This window comes from Elaeis guineensis, chromosome 16, assembly GCF_000442705.2.
Source record: "Elaeis guineensis isolate ETL-2024a chromosome 16, EG11, whole genome shotgun sequence".
In the NCBI taxonomy this organism is placed as follows: domain Eukaryota; kingdom Viridiplantae; phylum Streptophyta; class Magnoliopsida; order Arecales; family Arecaceae; genus Elaeis; species Elaeis guineensis.
The window spans coordinates 6536821-6557574 of record NC_026008.2 but is presented as its reverse complement, the minus strand read 5'-3'; the positions used below and the strand labels follow the sequence as shown (position 1 = coordinate 6557574).

The following is a 20754-nucleotide window of genomic DNA, read 5'->3' as shown; positions in this document are numbered from 1 at the left end:
TGCCCTAGAAGCTAATTAGGTTGATAGATGTAAAATTTTTTAAAGACATAATTTGTAATTTTGACTTATTAATGAAATAAAATCAGATTATTTTTTCATTCATATTGTGTAATATGTCTATAATTATTCAATGAATTAATAAGATAATGACACATATTCTCAAGAGTTATGAATTTGAGACATGTTTCATTAATAATTAATTCATAAATTACTCTCGATCAGTGGATCATCATGAAAATGATGATTGATCTGGATAGATTGGTCTATGGATTACTTCTTTCAGGATAGATGAGTCTCGAGTCTATAGTATGGAGACACTGGAGTGAGAGTATAGGTGGTTGTTAGAAAATAAGGATACCGAGTGTGACCAACATGAGTAGTCACTTAATATCTATCTACTCATCAGTGACTTACTCGATACTGTAGTAGTGTAAGTAGTTCTTTAACCTGTGATTCCTCGACTATTCATAATGAGACTACTATAGTTTGACTACACCATCACTCAATTTTCTAGCCATTCAAAATCTTATGGTATGTTGATTGTAGTAGATTCATTATAGGAATAAGATATGTGTCTAAATAGGATCTATCGATCTTGATAGATAAGAAGTCCTATGTGGATCATGAGATTGAGTTTCAAAAACTATGGCCATGGTGATGTAAATGATAGAAAGAAGTTTTTTAGGATTTCATAAAAAAAAAACTCAAGGCGATTGAATCATACATATGACAGATGAGGGGTTTGATGAGTTATCCATAATTTTCATCTTGTCAGAACTCATGATAGAAGAATCGAATCATATGATAAATGCACTTAGAGGTTCATCCATTCAATTCTACTAGATTACCATTATATACTGCTAGATATTACTAGTGGATAGTAAGACAAATAAAAATTATTTAAATGATCAATAATTCTTAATTGACTGAATTGAAAGTGTTCCAAATCTATTGAAAGGAGTTTCAATGATACTGTGGATGGGGACATAATATATCTCACTACTAAATAAAATTAAACCTTTGGGGTCACACACAAAGAAAATTAGTCCAGAAATGTGTAATTGGGCTCATGAAGTTCCAATTTGTTAGGATTTATAAAATTCTATTAGGTTTAGAAAAACTATGCTAGCCCACGGTTAAACCCAATCTTCTTGAGACTTGGAATCTCTATTGGATAAAGATTGGGCTAAGTCAAATGCATGCATGTGGGGAGCCAAGAGTTGGGTCATCATCAAATTTTTGGCTATGGAACAAAGGGGCTCACACCCCATATGGATAAGGCTCAAAGGGGCGCCAATAGTTGGCACACCCTTGACTTATGCATGAAGAAAGCAGAGGAAAGATAGGGTGCATGCCCTAGCTGATTTTTTGCATGAGAAAAAGAGGGAGGGCAGCATCTAATTGATAAGCATTTCAAGTTTGGCAGGAAACCAAGAGTCATTCTGGGTTAAGGCATTGAATCAGTCATGATCTGAAACCTTTTAGAGGTCCTTTTGGTTCTATTTAAACCCCTTAAGATAAGATCTCAAAACCCTAACCCTAGAGAGCCAAAAGCCTGCACTCCCTCTCTATGCCTCACACCCTCTCTTTCTCTCTCTCTCTCTCATGCCCCACACCCAAAGGAGTTGGGTGTCCTCCTTGTTCCACACACCCAAAGGTTGGGCATCCCGAATTCAAGCCAAGTATAGAGAAAGATGTTCTCTCTTTCTTCCACAAGATCTAAGTTGTGTGCTGATTTTTCTTGAAAAAAAAAGATCAAGATCAAGAGGAGCATCCCAAATCATTCTTATGGATATCTATAGAGGCGGATGCATGTGCAACTTTTCAAAAAATCAAAAACAAAAGATATCCACGATCACCAAACCGTGGTGAAGATCTACCAGCGTTAAGGTAAAGATTTGATCTTCATGTTTGATTATTCTTATGTTTTAATCTTAAGGATATGATAGAACTAACTTTATGAGATGTGATCTCAATGATGCATGCTAGATTAGAATCTTTTGCTGCGTTAAAAATTTTATTGATCATGCATGCATACCCATAATTTTTTCTTCAACTGGTATCAAAGTCAGGTTCAGTATCATGCTCTTAAGATCAAGATTAGATTGTAATTTAGATTAGATCTAAAATTTATGTTTTCAAATTTAGGTTAGATCTAAAATTTATGCTTTTAATTAGATCTCTAATTCAGATTAGATCTAAAATTTATGCTTTCAATTAGATATGAAATTTAGATTAGATCTGAAATTTTTGCTTTCTATTAAATCTAAAATTTAGATTAGATCTAATTTTCTATTTTAATTAGATCTATTTTTTATTTTATGTTTAGATCTAAAATTTAGATTAGATATGAAAATTTGGATCAAAATTCTAAAATCAGAAGTCCAATTGATAAACTTTGGATTAATCAAAGAGCATCTGACATAAGGTTATCCTAGTATAATATTGTTATATTGAAAGATTATCCTCGGATGATAAAAGATAAAATTCTTAATAAAAGTTAGAGATCTAATTGATAAATTAGTCAAAGTTCATCCTAACATAAGGTTGTTCTGGCATAACGCAAGTTATGTTGAAGGATTGTCTTAGGATGATGAATGATGAGATCATTAATTAAAAGTCATCTTTTGAGGAAAGAAAAGGGCTTAATAAAATTTGATTTTATTTTGATTATGAGATAATCACATTATATTTTTCATTGATACATGTAGTGATCGTAATGAATCACTACGATCCTTTATGTAGGGTTGTGTCATGAATACACTTTAGATGGTTGTAATCTTACAATTTATGGTGAAGAATTAAAAGCCAAGCCCGATATGGAATAGGTTGATCTATTAGTGTCTAAGGCAAGTGTATTGAAAGATGATTACTTAATTAGGACTATTACTTTTGGATGGAGAGCCTCCCACCGATCATCATTTATCTAGCCAATTTGATAGACCAATTTTTTTTTGGGCTGCTTAGTGATAAACACTTAATTTAAGTCATTTAAAGTAAAAAATTATATTTAATTTATTTTATTTATTAAGAATTTGATGTTTCTTTTTATATTTTACAGAAAGGTGATCGTCGATACAAAGAGTCCGATTTGTAGATAAAAAGACTCAAGTTTGAAGAAAATTAGACTTAAAATAAAATTTAAATAAAAGAAGGATGCATACGGTATTATAGAAAATGAAGATACTATGCAAGAATCCAAAAAGGATATAGACATCATTTTAAAGAAATAAAAGTTTCTTTTTGTAATTTGGAGCGTAAACAGCTAATGTCACCGGTGGGTTCACGCGAAGCAGCGCGCGGTCACGGGCGTGCGGGTGAGCGCGTGGGGGACGCACGGGCGCGGCATCGCGGCATCGGGCGCGGGGCGTGTGGCTTCACGAGGAGTTTGGCAAGGTGGACACAGTGGCGAACAGAGGGATCTTAAAATTAAAGGAAAAATATAATACTTGAAAATATTTCAAGAGGAAGAATTTGTATTTTCTTTATCTGCTTGTGATCTTTTCATCTCATCCATCCATCTTTTAGTCCTTAGTATTTTCTTTAGTCCCATATCGAAAAACCATGTAAAACTCCTCCCTCCTAACACCTATAAAAAGACTTTTGTACTTCATTGGAGGGGAGCCCAAAATTCTTCTAGAGCCTTGCATAGAGGAATAGAAAGGGACTACTTCATTAGCAGCTAGGCTAGCAGTCTCGGGAGTGGAGAAGAAATTTTGTAATGACACAGAGTGGGTTTATTGTTCTAAACTTTCTTGTATTTCTTTATATGCAATAAAGATTATATTTTTATTTAAATCATCATGAGTTCTTTATTTGCTCTCTTTCATATCTTTTATTTATGCTTTTCTGTTAGATTAATATTAGGAAAACTTTTACTTTTCAGAGACGCACGTGATCTATGGGTACGGGGCATGCCGAGGAAAAAAAATTATTTACCTAGTACTTTTGAAGACACACGTGATCTACGGGTACGGGGTGTGCCGAGGAAAGATAGGTATTTTTTCTAAGATTAATCGCATCTATTTAATTAAAAAAAGAGATACAACTCTGCTAGTACAAATTAATTCAAAACTCTCGAGCTCTTTATTTTCTAATTACATCAATTTTAAGATAATTTATTTTCTAAATCCAAACAATGCTTCTTTCTTTTATTTTGCAATCTCAACTTAGCCCAAGGTCCCTGAGGATACGATCTCGACTCATCCTACTTACGTAGTGAGTAGAGTTATTTTTGGTGCTATCAACGACTACGCATCAAATTTTGGCACCGTTGCCAGAGACCTTGGCACGGTTGAAAAAAAAAAAGCCACTGACATTTTAAACACTTAACTAAAATAGTGTAACCTCAAATATAAAAATTTTAGCTTGATTGGATACCTTGTTTCTTTGCATTGCATCTCCATAATTAACTTTAAGGGCGCAACCCATTAACTAAGATAAGGTGAGATTTGATCACCCTTCCTTGGCCCACAAATCACTCCCTTTCATTTGCATAACCTAGACCTTAATCTAAAATTAATTAGACATTGACCCCTAAGGATTTCGAGCTCATTAGGACAAGTGACCCTGAAAGTTGAACCAGGTTAGACTTGGTCAGCTAGCTGGTGTCTAGGCAAGTGGTTTGTGGTATGACTGGGCCCGAAGGAAGGTGATTTTTAATTGGTTCCATTCGCTGACTTGGCCAATTTAATTGGTGTCTAAGGAAAGCAATGGGGGACTCCCACCAACCTTACACTTATCTGGCCAGTTGGTTGGTCAAGCTCCGACTTGGAGGGCTTGAAGGCTAACTACAGTTAGTAGCTGTCTAGAACTAGGGTAACTTTAGGATAGAGAGTCCACTACGTGCTAACTTGATTGTAATTAAAATCTAACCACAACTAATTCTTCTATTAGTTTTAGGACTTCTTAGGATCTCTTCTTCAGAACTCTTTTCTCTCTTCTCTTCTCCTCTTAATAAAAAAAAAAATCCTTAACAGACTAGGATAGTCCTACATAGACCTTTTAGTTGCATGTTAGGTGACGATCACTAAAACCCGACTTGCAACCATTAGACGAAGAATTAGAAAAGACTCTTAGGACTATCCGAGTTAGAAACATGGCTGCACCTGGTGAGGCTAATCCTCCACGCCCATTGAGAGAATATTTCACTCTATCCTCATATACCTACTCTCTATGCATTCAAGCACCTCCAGTAGAAGCTACCCAATATGAGATTAAGTCTAGCATTATTCAAATATTGCCATCATTCTATGGACTTAGTAACGAGGATCCATACAAACACTTGGATGAATTTCTTGAAATTTGTTCCACAGTAAAAATCCCAAACTTCTCTGATGATGCCCTTAGGTTGAAACTATTCCCTTTCTCACTTAATGACAAAGTCAAGCATTGGTTAAACTCCTTAGACTCTATAACCATTTAAACTTGGGATCATCTTCAGAGAAATTCCTCAAGAAATACTTTCCAATTGAAAAAACAAATCAAATTAGAAAAGCTATCACTAGTTTTTTCCAATTGGAGGGTGAACTTTTTCATGAGACATGGGAAAGGTTAAGGGACCTCATTCGTAAATGTCCACACCATACTGTCCCTAAATGGCAACTTTGTCAGTATTTTTATGATGGTCTATCAGAGAAACATCGACAAATGATTGATGCATCATGTGGTGGGACATTCATGCTAAAGAGTGAGGATGAAGCCTGACAGCTCTTTGAAACACTTAGTGAGAATTTTCTACATCATATGTCTGCCACTTCTAGAGAACAACCCATGCTTCAACAAAAAAGAAGTGGAATTTATCAGATTGAAAATGTCATGGATATCCACAGTAAGGTAGATGAACTGTCCCAAAAATTAGACCGTCTTCTAAATACTAGACAATCCCCGATTCCACCTAATCCAATCTAAGAAGTTTGTGTATTGTGTGCAAGTCCGAACTATTTTGTTAGTGAATGCCTAGCCGCACATTAATTTCTTGAGTTTGTGCACGAGCAGGTTCAGCAAGCTCAAGTCCAACAAGCTCACAGATCAGGAAACGATCCATATTCGAACACTTATAACCCCAGCTGGAGAAATCATCTAAATTTTTTTTGGAGACCACAACCAGTGGTTGGCCCTGCTGCACCTCGACCTCAATATCAGGACCCAACATATAGGCATGGACCATACCATCAATTTCAAAATGCTCCTCAACCGTCTACTACTGGTCACAGCTTAGCTTTTGAGAAAAAAGTTCTGAAAGTACTAGAACGATTAGAAGTCAACACTCAGATCCTTAACTCCCACACATAATCCATTGCTAAGCTAGAGACCCAAATAGGTCAACTAGCGACTGCATTCAGTAGGAGAAAGGAGAAAAATTACCTAGCCAATCCGAGAGCAACCCAAGAGGGCAATTTGTGATTGAGAGTTCTAATACCCCAGAAGTTTTTTCTGAACATGCCAAATCAATCATGACTCTGAGAAGTGGGAAGGTCATTGAACACACTAGTAAAACCAATGAGACCAACCCTAAACCTCTAACCGAAGCTAAATCACCCAAGAACAAGGAGGACCTTAAAATAGAGAATGAACCAACTGCACCGAAATCATCTTATTTGCCTAAAGTCCCATTTCTGGATGCCCTGAAAGCCCCTATTCCAGCAGATAAGAAGGAAGGAAGACTCAACGAGATGTTGGAATTATTTAAGCAAGTCCAAATTAATCTTTCCTTCTAGACGTAATCAAACAGGTCCCTGCTTATGCCAAATTTTTGAAGGATTTATGCATCCAAAGACGTAAATCTAGATCACAAATCTCAAGAAAGTATGCCTCACTGAACAGGCTAGTTCTGTCATCCAGCATGCCACTCCTCCAAAGCTTAAGGACCCAGGAGCCCCCATCATTTTCTGTGTTATAGGAGATTATCACATTGAAAAAGCTCTTCTGGACTTAGGGGCAAGTGTGAATCTTTTATCTAGTTCAGTGTATGAACTTTTTGAATTCAGAGAACTAAAATCCACATCAGTCACACTGCAGTTAGCTGACAGATCAATTAAGGAACCATGTGGAATGCTTGAGGATGTCTTGGTCAAGGTAGATGAGTTTTACTTTCCAGTTGATTTTTTGGTTCTCAACATAGAACTAAGTAGCAACCCAAGACAAATTCCATTATCTTAGGATGACCCTTTCTAGCTACAGCAAATGCATGCATTAATTGTAGGACAGGAGTCATGGACGTATTGTTTGGAAATAAAAAATTGAGACTGAATGTGTTTGGTGCTTCCCAAGGACCATCAATGGATAGTTGCTTTGAAGTAGATATACTAGAAGATATTATAGAAGATGCAACACCCATAATTCTAGCACCAGACCCCTTAGATACTTGCTTGGCTCACTTTGGAGTGTATGACTTTGAGGGATATATGAAAGAAGTTAACACCTTGTTGGATACACCACACGATAAAACCACTCCTCTATGGACAATCAAGTATGAGCCATTACCCACCTTTTGTTGTTTTATTGCATATGACGTCTGGCTGAAGACGTTAAACTTAGCACTTTTTGGGAGGTAACCCAATTTTTTTTATTTTGTTTTAACTGATCTTCATTTTTTTTAAGAATAAAGGACTGCTCTGTATGGAAGAGTTTGTCAATAAACTTGACGTCTAGCTGAAGACGTAAAACTTAGCACTTGTTGGGAGGCAACCCAACGATTTCATATTTTTTTTTTTACTTTACTGCAGTGCAGGAATTTAGAATAAGAGCCTATTAATCAATGAAGCTATCTTCAACTTTCGAAGCAAAATTATCCCAGGTGCACTCTCTCCTTTTATTTTCTTTGCTTTCCTACTCCATTGAGGACAATGTAGATTAAGTTGGGGGGGAAGGAAATTAATCAAATCGAGTATGGTCAGAAATAATTAGTTTTGTGTATCTAAATTTTATTTTGATTAAGAGTCAATTAGGCATCCTAATCAATGAATGATTAACGGTCAAGAGAATTTTAGAGATACTGAGGAATAAATTATTAAGAAAACTCAATGAATGGTAGGATTTGGACTAGGACAAATTTTAGGAGTGATTCTACAACCCTCTTCTTACTGATCTCAATAAAGAATCTGCTTCATGAGAGATTGGGTGGAAAGGTCGAGGTATGCAAAAATTTTCTTAAAATATATTTTTTATTTAAAAAAAATATTGGTTTCCTACTGAGTAACCAGGCCCCTTCGCCTAAGTAAGTGTTGTGGTTCGCGTAAAAGGTGGGCAATGTTAAAAAAAAAAATAGTGGATAATAAGGGGACTAAATTGCAAGAAGATAATAAACCCCTCTCACATTAAGTTAGAAGATTTAAAGTGTAAAGTGGAGAGTTAGAGAAAGAAAAGCTCTTGAAATTTCTTTAGTTAATACTCAGCCACTAATTGGGTCAAATTGATAATCCAATGAAGTATCTCTTTAATGGTCTGACCAGGTATCATCTATCTTTTGGGATGCCTAACCTAACTTTTTATTCAAGATCGAGTCGGTACACGATGCTGATATATCTATTTTACTCGAGGACGAGCAAAATTCAAGTTGGGGGGTGTGATAAACACTGAATTTAAGTCATTTAAAGTAAAAAATTATATTTAATTTATTTTATTTATTAAAAATTTGATGCTTCTTTTTATATTTTACAGAAAAGTGATCGTCGATACAAAGAGTTCGATTTGTAGATCAAAAAGACTCAAGTTTGAAGAAAATTGGACTTAAAATAAAATTTAAATAAAAGAAGGATGCATACGGTATTATAGAAAATGAAGATACTATGCAAGGAACCCAAAAAGGATATAGACATCATTTTAAAGAAATAAAAGTTTTTTTTTGTAATTTGGAGCGTAAACAGCTAATGTCACGCGGTGGGTTCACGCGGAAGCAGCGCGCGGTCATGCGGAAGCGCGGGCGAGCGCATGGGCGGACGCGCGGGCGCGGCTAGCGGGCGCACGGGTTCGCGGGGAGTTTGGCAAGGCAGACACAGTGGTGAACAGAGGGATCTTAAAATTAAAGGAAAGAATATAATACTTGAAATATTTCAAGAGGAAGAATTTGTATTTTCTTTATCTACTTGTGATCTTTTCATCTCATCCATCCATCTTTTAGTCCTTAGTATTTTCTTTAGTCCCACATCGAAAAATCATGTAAAACTCCTCCCTCCTAACACCTATAAAAAGATTTTGTACTCCCATTAGAGGGGGAGCCTAGAAATTCTTCTAGAGCCTTGCATAGAGGAATAGAAAGAGACTACTTCATGAGCAGCTAGGCTAGCAGTCTCGAGAGTGGAGAAGAAATTTTGTAATGACACAGAGTGGGTTTATTGTTCTAAACTTTCTTGTATTTCTTTATATGCAATAAAGATTATACTTTTTATTTAAATCATCATGAGTTCTTTATTTGCTCTCTTTCATATACTTTTATTTATGCTTTCCTGTTAGATTAATATTAGGAACAACTTTTACTTTTCGGAGATGTGCCATGATTTATGGATATGGGGCATGCCGAGGAAAGAAAAGTTGTTTACCTAGTACTTTTCGGAGACACGCCGTGATCTACGGGTACGGGGTGTGTCGAAGAAAGATAAGTATTTTTTCTAAGATTAATCGTATCTATTTAATTAAAAAAAGAGATACAACTCTGCTAGTACAAATTAATTCAAAACTCCCGAGCTCTTTATTTTCTAATTACATCAATTTTAAGATAATTTATTTTCTAAATCTAAACAATGCTTCTTTCTTTTATTTTGCAATCTCAACTTAGCCCAAAGTCCTGAGGATACGATCTTGACTCATCCTACTTACGTAGTGAGTAGAGTTTTTTTGGTGCTATCAACGACTACGCATCACTTAGTGTTGAGTTCACCACATTTGTATTGCACCATGAGTCCGATCTTAGTGAACCAAGGTAGGATCTCTTAAGTAGATCCAATATAAGTATAGATTTATATGCATTATAAATAAATAATTAAAATCTAAGGAAGATCTAAATTAAATCTTCTCATAAATATTAAGTTGAGCGTCCTCCACCATTGTAGATATGCGGGCCCTTCTTGAGTTGATTGTTCTCGACTGGATATAGTGGTTCAATTACATCAAAAAAATACAACACTCTATTAGCATGAGATACTATAGGGTAAAGATAGGGTTGGATCCAATAACTGTCAGGTGAGGATCCCAGTGCTGACTTCACTTTCACAAGAATGATGGATTGACTTAACTAAGGAATGAAGCCAAACTGTCAGGTCAGGCTTTAGGACTTAAAGACTAATGACTACTATAATTTGCTTGAAAAGTATTGGATAAGAGTTATCCACTCATTGGTTGACACATCACTAATAAATATCAAGTGAGGTAGTGGGCCAATCGACGAGACCGTAGTACCCACTAAAAATTCTAATCATGGAGATTTTTGTTTCTCCACTCGAGGAGTGTGAAAGATTTGAGAAAATAGTGAGAGTCAAGTTTATTTTTAAAATAAAATCTCTAAAATAAGTCAAATATCCTTGAGACCTAATTTCAAAGATTGGCTCTAAAAATCTCTGCTTCCACCCCACTTGCTCATATCCTTGAGACTAACTGCTTAATTGGACCTAATTTCAAAGATTGGCTTTAAAATTTGAAGATAGTCTTGAGTTTCAGAAGATAAGCTATGTGCTAAACTAAGATATTTCCTCCCTGCCAGCTTGTCCAACCCCTGATCAAAGGGCATCCCATGAAAAGTGGTTGGACGACGACAACAAGGTTTGGTGCTATGTGCTGGTATCCATGTCCAATGAGCTTTAACACCATCATGAGGATATCAAAACTGTCAAGGACATGCTGACTCATCTACAAGAGTTTTTAAGATGAAAATGCATGATGGACAGTCTGTCCATGAGTATTGTCTGACAATGATCAAGAACATAGAAGAGTTTAAGTAGCTTGGCATGTCCATGGATAAGAAATTATAGATATATTTGATCGTGCCGTCCCTTACTGATTTATATGCATAGTTTATTGTAAATTACCACCATATGAATAAAATTCAGTGCATTAAGACTGAGTTGTTAGATATGCTGGTAACCATTGAAGGGACCTTGAAGAGTTCAAGGGATACTATTCTTGCTGTAGAACGGACTTCGTTATTCAAAAAAATATCTACTAAAAAAAAAAAGAAGTCCGTGAAGAAATAGAAGACTCAGTACAAGCCTAAGAAAGAAGCTTTTAAAAAGACTATAGATAAGAAAAATATTTCCACTGCAATATTGACGGCCATTAGAAGAGAAGCTGTCCTGCTTATCTGGTAAGCCTGAAGAACAAAAAGATGGCACACCTTCTGGATATGTCAGACCTGCTCGTTATTGAAAGTAATCTTACAATTTTTCTACTTCTAGTTGGGTTATAGACTCTAGTTCTAGTACTTATTTGTGTACTTTATACAAGGTCTTGGAGAAAATAGAAGGCTGAGAGAAGGAGAAATGACCTTACAAGTCGAAAATGGAGCAAGAGTTGCTGCTATAGCTGTGGAGATCTATCCTTTATGATTATTGTTTGACTTTAGTTTAATTCTTAAGCACTGTTACTATATACCTACTGCTAGTAGGAATTTGATTTCTTTTCCTTCTTTAGCATAGGACAACTATGTAATAAATTTTCATAAGGACTATTGTATTATTTATTTTGAAAATAAAATGATTGGATGAGGTTGCTTAATTAATAGTCTCTATCATTTACATGTTAATATGTATATGAATATAACTGAGCAGGAAGTGAATGCTATAGGATCTAAAAGATCTAGAGATGAAATGAATCTAAAGTATATGTGGCACCTAAGACTAGATCATATAAGAGAAGAAAAGATTAGCAGATTGAAGAAAGATGGGCATTTAGGCCCATTAGTTGCTGAGTCATATTCGATCTACGAATCCTACCTTTAAGAGAAAATGACCAAGCTGCCCTTTCTAAAATAAGGAGAAAGGACCATTGAGATACTTGCTCTAGTACACACTAATATATGCAGTCCATTTGATGTGTCGGATAGAGGAGGTTATCTCTATTTCATCACATTTATCAATGATTATTCATGGTATGGGTATGTGTATCTGATGAAATATAAATCTGAAGCCTTTCAAAAGTTTAAAGAATTTAGAAATGAAGTAGACAGGCTAACTGAAAAACTTCTTAAGGTTCTTCGATCAGATCGAAGAGATGAATATCTTAGTGGAGAATTTCTTAATTATCTCAAAAAATATGTCATAGTCTCACAATGGACTACACACCTGAAATACCTCAACTCAATGAGATTTCAAAATGAAGAAATCGAACCTTATTAGATATGGTTCATTCTATGATCAGCTTCACTGACCTTCCTTTATTTCTTTAGGATCATACTTTACTCACAGCTAATTATCAATTGAATAAGGTTTTCTCTAAAACTATTCCTACCATACCATATGAGATATGGCATGATAAGAAATTGAGTCTGGGTGATCTCAGAATTTGGAGATATTCGGTCCATGTCAAAAGACTACAGACGGACAAGGTAGAGATCAGGTCTTTGAGAGCTTGTTTTATAGGATATCTTAATTATAAGAAGTCTTTAAGATATTATTTTTATCTTTTAGAGGATCACAATGTGATTATGAGCCTACATGCCATCTTTTTTGAAAAATAGTTCATCCAAGATGGAGGTAGTGGAAGATAAATTGGGCTTGAAGAAAAATTTCTGAAGAGCAACGAGTCTCAGAACCTATAGAACCCATTCAAGCTGAGCCAATACATGCATCTCCTCCTCCACCTCATAGATCTAGTAAGATTTTTCATCCTCCTGAGAGAAACTTAGGTATCATTACAGAGGATGTAGAGAAAATATTCCTCATAGAACATGGGGCATATGAAAATGACTCCAAGACCTATAGCAAGGTGATTCAGATATCAACTACAAAAAATGTTTAGAGGCTATAAAGTCAAAGATTAACTCAATGCACTTGAACCAAGTCTGGACCTTAGTGGATCCACCAGAAGGTATAGTATCTATTAGGTGTAAATGGATCTACAAGAGAAAGATAGATTTGGATTAAAAGATAGAGACCTTTAAAGCAAGGTGCGTGGCTAAACGTTATAGTAGATACGAAGTTATGACTATCAAGACACCTTTTCGCTAGTGGCTATGCTAAAATTTATTCGAATATTGCTTGTGATTGTAGCATATCATGATTATGAGATATAGTAGATGGATGTGAAAATTATTTTCCTAAATGAATAAATTAAGGAAGATATATATATGAAGCAGTCTTTGAGTTTTACTTCCAGTGATGGAGATCACAAAATCTGTAAACTGCAAAGATCTATTTATGGACTTAAGCAAGCATTTTGAAGTTGGAACACTCATTTTAATGATGTAATCAAATTGTTTAGTTTCATCAAGAAAGAAGAGGAACCATGTGTGTTTAAGAAGATTAGTGGGAGTGTTGTGACTTTCCTTGTATTGTCTGTGGATGACATCCTCCTAATTGAAAATGATATTCTCATGTTGCTCTCAGTCAAGTTGTGGTTGTTTAAAAAGTTTTCTATGAAAAATCTTAGAGAAGCATCCTATATTTTGGAGATTAAAGTCTATAGAGATAGATTTAAAAGGATGCTAGATCTTTTACAAAAAATATACATTGGGAAGGCGTTGAAAAGGTTCGGCATGGAAAACTCCAAGAGGAGACTTATCCCCTTCAGGCATAGAATTCATCTCTCAAAGAAGATGTGTCCCAACACATCGGAAGAGATAGAATGCATGAGCAAGATCTCTTATGCATTGGCTATAGAGAGCCTCATATATGCCATGCTATCACACGACCTGATATAGCTCATGATGTGAGTGTCACAAGCAGATATCAGTCGAATTCAAGTGAAGAGCATTGGATAGCTATGAAATATATCTTTAAGTACTTGAGAAAGACTAAGGATATATTTTTGATCTTTGGAGGAAGGAAGTTAAGGGTGCAAGAATATATTGATTCAGACTTTATGTCTAATATTAATAATCGAAAGTCAACATCAGGCAGTATTTTCTTATACAACGATGGTGCTGTAAGTTGGAAAAGTACCAAACAGTCTGTTATAGCAGACTCCACCATGAAAGTGAGTACATCGCCACATCGAAAGCTGCTAAAGAGGTATTCTAGTTCAAGAAGTTTGTTACAGAGTTGGGTGTGATGCCATCAGATACCATTCCACTCTACTATGACAACAACGGTGCAATAACTCTAGCTAAGGAGTCGAGATCTCACCAGAAGTCTAAGCACATAGAGCGATGATTCTACCTCATCTGTGATTACCTCAAAAAGAAGTATATCAAGGTACAGATAGTTGTCTCTATGAACAATGTGGCTGACCCACTAACAAAGCAGCTGAGCCAGCAAAAAACTAAAGTCCACTTTAAGAAGATGATACTTATATTTGTGGCCAATTGGCTTTATTATAAGTGGAAGATTGTTAGATGTATACCCTAAAAGTTAATTAGACTAATGCATGAAAAACTTTCTAAGAACATAATTTATAATTTTGACTTATTAATGAAATAAAATTAGATTATTTTTTCATTCATATTGTATAATGTGTCTATAAATTATCCAATAAATTAATTAGAAATGACATATATTCTCAAGAGTTAAGAATTTGAGTCATGTATCATTAATAGTTAATTCATAAATTGCTCCCGATCAATGGATCATCACGGAGATGGTGATTGATTCAGATAGATTGGTGTATGATTTATTTTTTTTCAAGATAGATGAGTCTCGAATCTATAGTATGAAGATATTGGAGCAAGAGTGCAGGTGGTTGTTAGAGAACAAGTATACCGACTGTGACCAACATGAGTAGTCATTGGATATCTATCTACTCGTCAGTGACTTATTTGATACTGCAGTAGTGTGAGTAGTTCTTTGACCTGCAGTGCCTTGACTATTCATAATGAGGTTGCTGTAGTTTGACTATACTATTACTCGATTTTTTAGCCATTTGAAACTTTACGATGTATGTTAGCTATAGTAAGTTCATTGAAAGTATAGGATGTGCTCCTAGATGGGATCTATCGACCTTGGTAGATAAGAAAAAGTCCTATGTAGATCATGAGATAGAGTTCTAAAGACCATGGCCATGGCAGTGTGAATGATGGAAAAGAATTTTCATAGAGTTTTATAAAAAGAACTCAAGTCGATTAAATCATATATATGATAGATGAGTGATTTGACAAATTATCCATAACCTCTGTCTTGTCAGGACTCATGATAGAAGAACCGAATCATACGATAACTTCACCTAGAGGTTCATCCATTCAATTCTATTGGATTACCACTACATACTACTAGATGTCACTAGTGGATAGTGAGGTCAATGAGAATTATTTAGATGATCAATAATTCTCAATTGACTGAATAGAAAGTATTCCAAATCTATTGAAAGGAGTTTTAATGATATTATTGATGGAGATTATAATATATCTTACTACTAGATAGAATTAAAATTATGGGGTCACACATAAAAGAAAATTGATTTAGGATTGTACAATTGGGCTCATGAAGTTTCAATTAGATTAGCATTTATAAAATTTTATTATGTTTAGAAAATCATACTAGCATATGATTAAACCCAATTCCTCTTAATACTTGGAATCCCTATTGGATAGAGATTGGACTAAGTCAAATGCATGCATGTGGGGGGCCAAAAGTTGGGTCCTCATCAAATTTTTGGCTTAGGAACAAAGGGGCTCACACCCCATATGGATAAGGCTCAAAGCGGCGCCAATAGTTGGCGCACCCTTGACTTGCGCATGAAGAAAGGAGAGAAAAGATGGGGCGCACACCCATCTGATTTTGTGCATAACAAAAAGAGGATGGACGGCATCTAATTGATAAGCATGCCAAGTTTGGCATAGAACCAAGAGTCCTTCTGGGTTAAGGCATTGAATGAGTCATAGTCTGAAACCTTTTAGGAGTCCTTTTGGTTCCATTTAAACCCCTTAAGATGAGATCTCAAAATCTCAACCTTGGAGAGCCAAAAGCTTGTGCCCCCTCTTTATGCCTCATGCCCTCTCTCTCTCTCTCTCTCTCTCTCTCTCTCTCTCAACCCACGTCCAAAGGAGTTGGTGTTACGAAATGTGTCCTAAAGCTAATTGTTTGGATGATTGTGCTCTTTGTAATTACATATGAAATATAAAATAATAAAAGCTATTTGATATTTTTCATCACAAGATGTACATCTTCTTTATTAGAACTCTTGTATTATGATGAAGTTCTTAGAACTATATGACAATCAATAAAGAGGATTTATTGAATAGTTCTTAAATATGTTCGCAATCAAATGATATATCATTAAAGGATGATGAGTTCATCGAATGTAGAACGTTGTGTGCCATATAGGTTGGTTGTCCTCGTAACCAAGGAGTGTAGAGATACTGGTATGGCATACAGATGAGATGTAGGAGTACATCATCACTGAATGAATGACTCACCTGCAGAGTGCTCTGCTATTAAGAGCAGCTCGTGAAGCATATGGCATAAGTGTCTGTTAGATCTGAGATCACCATAGTGACTTATAAGTAACTCACTATGATTTCTAATGCAATGACAAAAGGCTACTGGGTACAGTTAAGTACTTGCAAAGTCTATGTGTGGATCAAGATGAGATTGATCCCTTCATATTATAGAGATAATGAATCACTATATTTTAATTTAGTAAATCTTGGGTCCGGATCTATGTGATAGATTTGAAAGATTGAAATACAATGTAGATTACTCATTCAGAGTTGACAGTTAAACCCTAAGTTATCTTCGAGCATTCAAGATCAAAGGGATGAATTATGCAGTAATCATATACGTTGGTTCTTGAATATTACCTTGTATATATTCAACCTATCTAGATGTCAAAAATTATTGCTAGATGGTAACTTCGATTAGTACAAGAAATGGTTCATGTGTTACCAGCTTAGTGTTTGAACCTATGGAGTCACGTACAAAGTCAAGTAATATAAAAAGAATTGATCTAAGTCTATAAGTTTAATTTGGAAGTAAATGACTTGATTGAATGAATAGATTAGCTTAATTGAGAATTAAGTTTGAGCTCATATGAGATAAACAAGTTGACTATATCTAGCTAGAACTAGACATGAGGTTTAGGTTTAATTTTGGAGATGATAATAATCTGATCAATGATCCAAAGAATTTATGAGAGAGTCAATTTATGTCTTAATTAATTTTAGATCAGATCTAATTTAATTTAGACTTAATTAGATTAAAAATCTAAGTTAGACTTGGTCCAAAATCCTAATTAGATTAGGATTGATAAGCTCCTCGAATCTGGTTCAAATTGGATCCAAAATGAGTCAAATCTGAGCCCATTTGGTTCAGAACTAAAGAGTTTCATGTACTTAAGACTCTCTCTCATGAGAAATTGACCAAAAGAAGGAAATCAGTGCAAAAAATCTTAGCCCTATTCCTTGTGCACGGGGAAAGAGTTCACGCATGAAGGTTGGCACAAAATCTTTCTTATTTGGGTTTTCTTGTTTGATAATGACTCCTAACCAATTTGAACATTGAATAGATATGGGATGCCACCTCTATAAAAGGGAGGACCCTATTACATGATAAATTAGTGATTGTTTTGTGCGACAAAATAACAACTAAACTACTATGAGATTGGAGGGAGTAGGGTGTGCGACATAAGAAAGGGAGGCATCCCTTCTTAGCATGGAGAATTTTGTGGTGCCCTGCTTCTTGGCAGGAACACTCCTTTCCAAGCACACGAGATCTGATCCCTTCCCTCCCTACTTTCCTTCTAAAGATTGAGGCACTGAAGATCATCCATCTTCCCTAGGAGCTTGGCATGTGCGTGAAATAAAGGGCCTGTGCTTTCAGATCTCATGTGGCATCGGATTCAAGTTATCTTTGTGGATTTGATCCTTATTCTGTTGCATATTAGGTAAACATAAAGAGTTATACTATTGATAGAATAAGAAATCTTTTAGATGTACCCTGGCGATCTGATCAGATCAGATACTTTCCCTTTTAACTATTATCAGAGCAGGGTTGATACATGCTATGCATTGTTAATTTTTTTTATATCTTTATATGAGATATATAATCAGATTTTTATGTAAGACATTACATCTGATTTAGATCTATTAATTAAAAATTATTTGATCTAATTTTGATTAGATTTTAAGAATAAAATCAATAGTTGATTGAAGTTAGTTATAAATCTGTTATAACAAAATTTTTTAATATAATTTTTATTGAAATAACTACTAAATTAAAATCTATTTAAAATATATTTTTAAATTTTTTTGATATTATTTTAGATTAAAAGTTAGACTTAATTAAAATTTAAATTAAATTTATTTTGATAGATTTTCAGATCTAATTTTAAGTGAAATTATGCACATCGTAAAATCAGGTCTAATCAAAATTTTTTTTCTATGCATTCATGTGTGTGTTTGAATTATTTTTTTAAGTGATTCTAGATCTAAAATAAATATTTTATATACTGTATAAAAGTAGATTTAGATCTAAAATTTATATAAAATTTATCTAAAATTAATCTAATGCATTGATCTAATTAGATTAGATAAATAATATGAATGATATGATCATGTTCATATGAATGCATGTCTGTTTTGATTATTGTATATGTAGATGTAATTAATTTTTAAAATTAGATTTCAGATCTTAGTAGCCTAGTACTCAAATTGAGATGATCACTGGACCATCCAATCATAAGAGAAAATAGGGATTGAGTCCCTTTCTTGTCCATTCGATGGGTACTCTTATGACGTGTAGGGATGCTACCGTGATCAAGACCCATGAAGAAGAATGATGAAAAAATTTTAAAATTATTTTGATCATAAATATATTTAGCTTAAATCTAAAGTGATTTATGATTAATTATAATTTTAATAAAATAAATTTAGATATAAAAAATTATTTTAAGATCTAAATTATAGGTTACATATGATGTAATTGGTACTGATCTAAAAGTAGTCATGATACATGTGATATATATATAATATTTAGATCAAATTTATGTATGTTTAATTATTAAATATAGATCTAATATTAGATTTTAGAATCTAAAATTTGCATATGATGTATGCTTCACTTGAAACCCTAATAGAATAGTTCTACAAACTGAAACACACGTTTCACATACTTAATTTGAATTTAAGTGATTTAGATTTGAGAATTGAAGATATTAAGACATCTCATAAAATGATGGGCCATGGGTTAGCATGAATCAAATCTTCTAACTAGTTAGACCTAGGGTTAGAAATAGATATGGACTAATTAGAGAAATTAAGCTGAATTAGATTAGGTCAGAATTTCTCTAGATCAATCTCAATAGTTGTAGCTTGATCAAGTCCATATTTTTAACCATACCAAATGGCCCTGATTCTGGCTCAATGGTCTAGCTCAAGTCTTTTGGTTGATCGAATCAAAATTAATCAATCAATTGATGTCTAAGGTAAGTTTGGCAATATGATCGATGATTTTTAATTGGCATTCTACTTATCTAGCCATTTCGATGGTGTTTAAGGCAAGCCAAGGCAGACCATCCCACCGATCTCAATTATCTGGTCAATATGGTAGATTATATTTTGATTATGTCACTAATTGATTCGAGCTAACCCATGTCATTAAAGTAAATCAGTATGATTGATTTAAGTACTTCTGGACTAGACTTGTTTCTAGTCCTCTTCATGATTTGATGAAGTCAGTCGGAGGATTTATGACTTACTGATTGATCTTTTCTCTTATTCTCAAATCATTAAATCAGTTCGACTGAATTAGGTGCCTTTTCAACTAGTTTGTCTCTAATCCAATTCAATGACTTGGTGAAGTCAGTGGGAGGATTTTTAACTACTGATTGATCTCTTTCTTTTTTAAAATATGTTAACCAAATTTTTTAAATTATTAAATCCATAAAATGAGCTAGTTATAGGGATAACTAGATCATAGCCTCCCATTAAGTTGGATGATAATGGGTCTATTAGTCTGATAATCATTGGAGGCCCAAAGGCCTAGTGCTTATCTACTATTGGAATTATCATTCATAATATGATGACTCAATCAAGTCTCTCTGGTGGATGGTCAGGTTGGCCGGCCAAAGTTGGACCTGATCATTCATAGTTAGATTCTTAAGTTTAGTCATATTAATGGTTGGACCTAATCAGGACTTGTAGACATAATCAAAGCCGACTGAAAAGTAACCTGGAGAAAATCAATTACTAGAAGTTGTTTAGAGAAACAACTGGTTAAGAACTAACCCATAGATGCATATGGGTTGGCCGACCAAAGTCGAGCTTGTGTGTAGTCTGTGTGGATTCTAGTACCCGCTAAGTAATTTTTTGAATTGGAGATAGAGGCTATCAATTCATAAAAAATAGTAGAAGAACTTTTAGACTAAAGTTCAAGTCTTTAGGATTAAATAATTCATATACTAATAGGTCTTTTATTTTTCTTTCACTGATGGCTAGTAGTTTATTGCTCTGCTCACTGTTGCACAATAATAAATTTATGAGATCCAATTTTGATAATTGGTATTGAAAGTTAAGAATAGTTCTCAAGCATGAGAGGATCCTATATGTGATTATGGATCTAGCACCTAAAGTACCAGCTCCCAATGCAGTTGCGATGGTTAGAGACACTTATAAAAAATGGGTCAATGACTGTACGACAGTATATTACATAATGAGAGCTGCTATAAGTGATGAAT

The 20754-nt window shown here is 34.5% G+C and overlaps 1 non-coding gene across 1 annotated transcript; it reads right to left on the bottom strand.

The window, feature by feature from the left end:
- Positions 1-5485: 5485 nt before the first annotated feature.
- LOC140854468 (small nucleolar RNA R71) lies at positions 5486-5591 on the bottom strand. Its single transcript, XR_012137683.1, has one exon. It is a non-coding gene; the product is annotated as a small nucleolar RNA R71 (small nucleolar RNA).
- Positions 5592-20754: the final 15163 nt, after the last annotated feature.